General features: G+C 41.4%; 1 pseudogene; it reads left to right on the top strand.

Annotated features, from left to right (window-relative positions):
• The first annotated feature begins 1,860 nt into the window (after positions 1-1,860).
• LOC149201608 (secreted RxLR effector protein 161 pseudogene) lies at positions 1,861-2,328 on the top strand (annotated as a pseudogene).
• The last annotated feature ends 4,482 nt before the right edge of the window (positions 2,329-6,810 follow it).

Here is a 6,810-nt window from a genome sequence, read left to right as displayed (position 1 = left end):
GTTGAAGATTTTGATATCAGTCTCTAGGTAGGAGGACAAGGGGTTTGAGGTACTGTTTTGAAAAGGACAAGTGTTGATATATCCCAGAGGATCCAGTATCAAATATGCTCGTGTGGTTGGAGATCGTAGTGGGAGACTATACAGACTTATGTTTCATCCTCTTAGAGCTATGGTAGCGTAGACCAATAGCAGTGAGTTGTGTGAGCTATGGCACATGAGGATGACCCACTTGCACCATGGAGCTTTCAGGATGTTGAGGCAGTTGGTTATAGGTTTCCCTGACTTCAGCACAAAGCATCATGATGTGTGCAGGGGGTGTGCTTTGGGAAAGTACACCAAGACACCTTTCCCGAGCAGTGACAGGCAGGTATCCTTGATTTGATTCATTAACATTGTTGTATATTTGCAGAACATGAGTCAACACAGAGTCTTGGGGAGCAAGATTCTTGAGGAGGTGTTTACCAGCAGGAAGCCGAAAGTTGGGCACATTAGGATATTTGGGTGCCTTACTTATTCACACGTCCCTGAGGAGTAGAGGACGAAGTTGTAACCCACTGCAGAGAAGGGTATCCTAGTGGGTTACAGTGAGACCAGCAGAGCCTACCGTATATATATTCCTGCACAAAGGAAGATTGTCCTGAGGCGGGATGTGAGATTTGAGGAGGAGAGGGCTTTGAGGAGGTCTCGAGAGGTTGATCAAGTAGAGCAGCATGATCCTTAGAAGGGGGCCACAATACAGGTTTCAGGAGCATTAGGTGGTGCATCAAGATCAGGAGGTTCACCTTCTTCAGGGGTGATAGGTTCACAAAGTACAGTTTCGCTTGGTTCAGGATCACCTGGTCCAGTCTCATCAGGCACAGGATCTCAGAGTCTAGTATCTCCATTGGTTATAGAAGAGCCTTCCTCGTCAAGAGGAGAGGCACCAGTTGACAATTTTCCCATACCACCACAGGAGACTACTACAAGGAAGAGCAAGCCAAAATGGCTCCGAGAGACCCTGAAGGAGGCTCAAGAGGCAGTGGGGAGACCCAAGTGGTCAGTGAGGGAGAACAGACCACCAGAGAGGTGGGGTGGCTTTGTGGCAAACAGAGCCAACTAGTTTGAGGAGGCCGCCAGTCAGCAGATCTGGAGGGATGCCATGGTGGAGGAGTATGCCTCTATCATGAATAATGATGTCTGGGAGGTAGTGCCACGTCTGGAGGGGAAGTAAATGGTGACTTCCAGGTGGCTCTATAAGATCAAACATGTTGCGGATGGCAACGTGGAGAAGTTCAAAACTCGATATGTGGTGCAGGGGTTCTCACAGGTAGAGGGAGTTGACTATGAGGAGAACTTTGCATCGGTTGCTCATTATACTTCCATTAGGGCAGTGATATCTATAGCAGCTAAGATGGGATGGAGGATTCACCAAATGGACGTGAAGACTGCCTTTCTCAATGGTGTTATACAGGAGGAGGTGTACATTGAGAAGCCTGAGGGCTTTGAGTTGCATGGGAGGGAGTCTCATGTGTGTAGGCTTAAGAAACCTTTGTATGGACTGAAGCAGGCACTGAGGGCATGGTATGAGAGGATAGATGCCTACCTGCAGCAAATGGGTTTCCAGAAGAGTGATGCAGATCCGAACCTATACTTTATCATGGTAGGTGAAAATCCACTCATTCTGGTTCTCTATGTGGATGAATTGTTATTATAGGGGAGGACAGACTCATCCAACACTAAAAGAGAGATCTTGCTTCAAAGTTTGATATGACAGATATGTGGTTGATGCATTACTTTCTGGGTTTCGAGGTTTAGCAGTAGGATGGGCATATCTTCGTGGGCCAGGGAAAGTATGCAGGTGATATCTTGAGGAGATTCCGTATGGAGGGTTGCAAGCCTATGGCTACTCCTATGATCACCAACTGGAAGAAGTTGCATGCTTTAGATTTTAGGCTGGTGAACCCCACTCTATATCGACAACTGATCGGTTCATTGATGTATCTGGTCAACACCAGACCGGATATTGCTTTTGCAGTCAACACATTGAGTCGGTTTATGATGGATCCCAGGAGAGTACATTGGGTGGTTGTAAAACATGTGTTGAGGTACTTACAGGGCACAATGGATTTTAGTTTGGCCTATGTCAAGATTGATGGAGTTAGATTGATTGGTTGCACAGACTCAGATTGGCGTGGTAGTGTTATTGACCAGAAGAGTACTTTTGGGTGTTGTTTCTCATTGGGTTCAATAATTGTATCATGGTTCAGGGCGAAACAAAAGTCAATGGCATTGAGTAGTGCAAAGGCAGAGTATATGGTAGCTAGTCAGGCAGGGTGCAAGGCATTGTGACTTCGCAAGATGCGTTTTGGTTTATTTGACCAGATGTTGAGACCAGCTACGATATACTGTAATAATCAGAGTTGTATCAAACTCTCTGAGAATCCAGTATTTCATGACCGGTAAAAGCATATTGAGATCAAGTATCACTTCATTAGAGACTAGGTTCAGCGAGGGGCAGTGAAGCTTGAGTATATATCCGCTAATGAACAAGTAGCATGAATTCGCACCAAATCATTGCCAAGGGGAAAGCATATATTTTTCAAAGATGGGATGGGAGTGGTGAGAAACACCTTCCTCAGTAAGACGGAGTGTTGAAAATAGTACCAATGAGAAGTGTTACTAGCATTTTATCCCTTTTCGCCTAGTGAGCACATTAATGGCTTTTGTCTTGATGACATTTATCAGTTATATTAATGTCATGGTGGGAAAAAGTACTTAGAAGTGTTGTACCATGTACTTTTTCTAATGTTAAACTCACTTGTACTTTATAGAGTGACTTTATGTTAAAAGTACTAAGTGTACTTTTCTAATATTAAAGTGAGGAGAAAAATCACTTTATGAGAGAAATTATAAAGGTACACAACTTAAAAAAGATACTAGGAGACTTTTAAGTGATGTGGTCAATGTATGCGGGGGGTCATTTGGGAGAAATGATCTCAACCACACATCTTGAGATTTGAGGATGAAATCTCAGCCATTGGATCCTAGGTTTAGGGATTCAATCTTTTCCAAGGAGACAAAAGAGGAAAAGGGAAGTTCATTCTTCACTACACACTTGAGAGAGCATTGAGAAGAGACTGTGCAGTAGAAAGGAGAAAAGGAGGAAGGGTTTTGTGTGAAGGAAATTGAACAACAAAGAATTTAGTTGTCGTTCGAATCTCAAGAGGCTGAGCTTAAGCCTTGGAGGAGGCTCGAATATCTAGGGAGCAGCTTCTTAACCTTCAGCACCCAAGTCAAATTAATTTCTGAGCTAGAGGCAGCGTACAGACTTTATTCCTCTCACCCATTTGTCAGCAGATAAGAGGCCGAGAATTTTGGTCTTGGGCAGCGTAAATCTCAAGCTCCCAAAAATTTCGGGACTCTTAGTATCCCGAAAATTTCGGGATTGTCAGCGCAAAACTCGACGAGGCTTTTGTGTGTTGTTTCTAAATGCGTTTTAGCTCAGTCTTTGTGTGAGAACAACCATCTAATAGCCTGTGTGAAAGCCATGCAGACAGACTGAGTTTCTAAGTGAAGAGGAGCCTATTCAGAAATACAAATACCTGTGTACTTTGAGCTGATAGGAGGTTGACTTCTTCACTGAAATGAGAGGACTATGAGAAGAAAACATCATCCCAGAAATTACATTGACAGGAACCTCTGAGAAGGAAACAAAAGGGAGATAAGTCATTTATTTCCGCTGTGTAATTATTTCTTTAAAATGCAATAAAATCCTCCTTTGAAGACTGGTTTTCCCCAAGAGACTATGTGGTTTTTCCAGAGTCAATTTGACCAAAAAATAAGTGTCTCTTAAGTGATGAATGCTTGCATTAATTATCAACTATTAGGAAAGTGAAAGAGTGTAGATGCACTCTTTATGTTTGCAAAAATACATGTAGAATTTATATCATGCATGTCGAAACATGTGGGTTGGGCCTAATCAAACACTTGCAATATTGTAAATTGGGTTAAGGGTGCAGGTCATTATATTAATTAGAGGAAGGATGTGTTGGATAAACAATTAAGCAATCACATAGCTACAGTCTATAGGATGCAACAACCAAAACCAACGTTCCAAGGAAGTAACAAGGAGGAAGGAGCATGTTGACTAGAACCAACGAGGAAGATCTCAAGTTGGGCCCTACTCATGACAATGACTTAGAGGGAATCAATCACTAGTGAGGTGACCAAAAATAGAGTTGAAAAAACGAGAAAATAGAGAGAGGGGGAGGCAAAAATAAAAAAATGGAAAAGACTAATTCCGACCATTGGAATGAATGATCGACAAATGGGAGAATACTATTGCATGCTAAAAATTCAAACACGGTAATCTCATTATCCAAGCAAGCTTTATACATCCACTGATAATATTTTTGGGTTGGCTCAAGTAGAGGCAAAGGCAACACCAACTCCTTAGCTTAGAAACTTTACAAGAAAGTCACTTGTCATCCACAAGGTAAAGGAGACTAAGACAATAAGCAAGGTATGCCAAATGTAAACAAAAAAATCGAAGATAGACGGTCGTCCCACAAAGGATGAAATATTTTAGGATCAAGAGGCTCAATAGCCCTCTCGAAGGCATGGTATAAGCCTCAAACCATGGTGAGGTTTCCCTCCTAGAAATAACTTCCCTCAGGCAAGCTAATGTGTAGTCTCAAAATCTGGGTGTCATGCCACGGTGTCCTTTTCCACATCACAAGGCCATCTCTCTTCATCTCTGACAAGAATCCACCCATACCTGGAGGTTGGTATGAACCCTCCATACTTCTCTACAATATACTCCTCTTCACGTTGATCCTTGGTCGTCTTCCTTCGCAAATCGAATGGGCGTGTCTTGGCTGGGAACAGCTTGTCTTCAACTACGCACGCCTTCGGTTACGCACATCTTTGGCTAGGCGCGCTCTTCATGTGCCCGTCTCACCAAAGTCGTTCCAACGAAATAATCATGGGCATTATTCATGTCGTTCAATTCGTTCCACCAAAATTGACTCAGCCTAACTCGAGCACATTCGAGCGCGTAAGCCTGAGGTCTTGACAGTGGGAGGTCCATGCGCGTCAAGTGAGAATATATCCTAAAAATCATGCAAGTGACCTCCAAAAATTATGAAATGACCCTCTCCAAGTGAAAAATAATGAAGCCACATGTTCACAAATAGCAAGTAGATGTGTCCGCAAAGGGTTTGGAGCTCTATTCCAATGCAAAATAGCTAGAAAGATGATGAAATAGGAGGTCATTCAAGGATATTCAACATGGAATGTTAAGAGGATGCCCATGCATGCAAAATTTGCCTAAATCGGCCTTGAATGATGTGACCAATGTCGTCGCATATGTGTACTACCATGTCAATTATGAAATTGCCCCATGAAATGTGATACCACATGAACAATCATAGAATCATCTCACATTGTCCCAAGCCAAAACATGTTGAATACATAAAATGGGGACAATGCTAAACAAGCTTGACAAGAGTAGTGTTAAGGAGGAAGCATAAAAGAAATGCAAAAAGCAAAGGTAGAATAGTTAGAATTACGATACTTATAATTCACTGAATATATTAAAAAAAAAAAACGTCTTAATGTTGGAGCTTGTTGAAGGATGTTTCCAAGGTAAGAATATAACCTCATAATCATCCAAGAAACCTCGTCAATTGCAAAATAGATGGAAATAAAGGTCATCTAAAGTGGCAAAGTTCATGAAATAGCTATGAAACTACAAGATAGCTATGCCCAGTTGTAGCTACCTAGGGTGCAGGCGATATGAAGACTGGTGAAGCACCAATGAAGGCAAGATTTGGAATATGATCACCATGGTAGCTTTAGCATGAGAAGAAGTGACTTTCGAGAGGCAAAAGCAAAGGTTACATGAGGCAATGCTATCGCAAAACAAGCAAAGGTGTGAGTTGTGATGAACTAGTGACATACTAGTGAAAACAAAAATATCTAACATGAGTATGTAGATGTTGAGAGAATGACAAAAGAAAAATGAAAACAATAGAAAAGGGTAGATATAGAAAGACAGAAAATTGGTTACGACACTAGGGTGGTACTAGTTAAGTCAAGAAGCAAAAGATTAGAGGAAGGATGTGTTGGATAAATGATTAAGCAATCCCATAGTTGCAGTCTACAAGATGGAACAACCAAAACCAACATTCCAAGTAACAAGGAGGAAGGAGCATGGTGACTAGAACCATCTAGGAAGAAGTATCTCGTTGGGCCCACTCATGACAATGACTTAGGGGGAATCAATCACTAGTGAGGTGATCAAAAGTAGAGTTAACAAAACAAGAAAATATGGAGAGAGAAGCAAAATGAAAAAAATGGAAAAGACTCGCCATTGCCATGAATGATTCAGAAGTGGGAGACTACTATTTGTTGAAATGTAACTAGTGTCGGTCTTCATAATTGTATCATGACTTGATGTAATCTTTGTACTTGTAAAAAGAAAGAAAAAATATATATATTTTTGTAAAAGAAAAAAAAATATTTATTTAAAAATGAATTTCTTGCCCATGGTTATTTGTCCTAGGTCAAAGCGCCCATTGAGTGCTCTAGGGGTTATGAAGAAAAAGTTAGAGTCAAGTTCATGATGCAAAGTCCCTTGGAGGGCTCATATATCAAGAGAAGAAAATTGTATTTTGTATATTAGAAATATCTAGATGCTCTAATAAATCAAGTTGGCCGACAAGTTAAGAAGTCGACCTTATGAAGGCTCAAAGGCCTCATGTAAAGGCTATATAAAGCAACCAATTCGACCTTCATTAGACAAACAAGAAACTCGCATAAGAAAGAGTT

Source organism: Pinus tabuliformis, chromosome 2_1 (assembly GCF_031772625.1).
Source record: "Pinus tabuliformis cultivar Carrire ecotype Pingquan chromosome 2_1, CPIR1, whole genome shotgun sequence".
Taxonomy (NCBI): domain Eukaryota; kingdom Viridiplantae; phylum Streptophyta; class Pinopsida; order Pinales; family Pinaceae; genus Pinus; species Pinus tabuliformis.
This window is presented reverse-complemented; position numbering and strand designations above follow the sequence as displayed.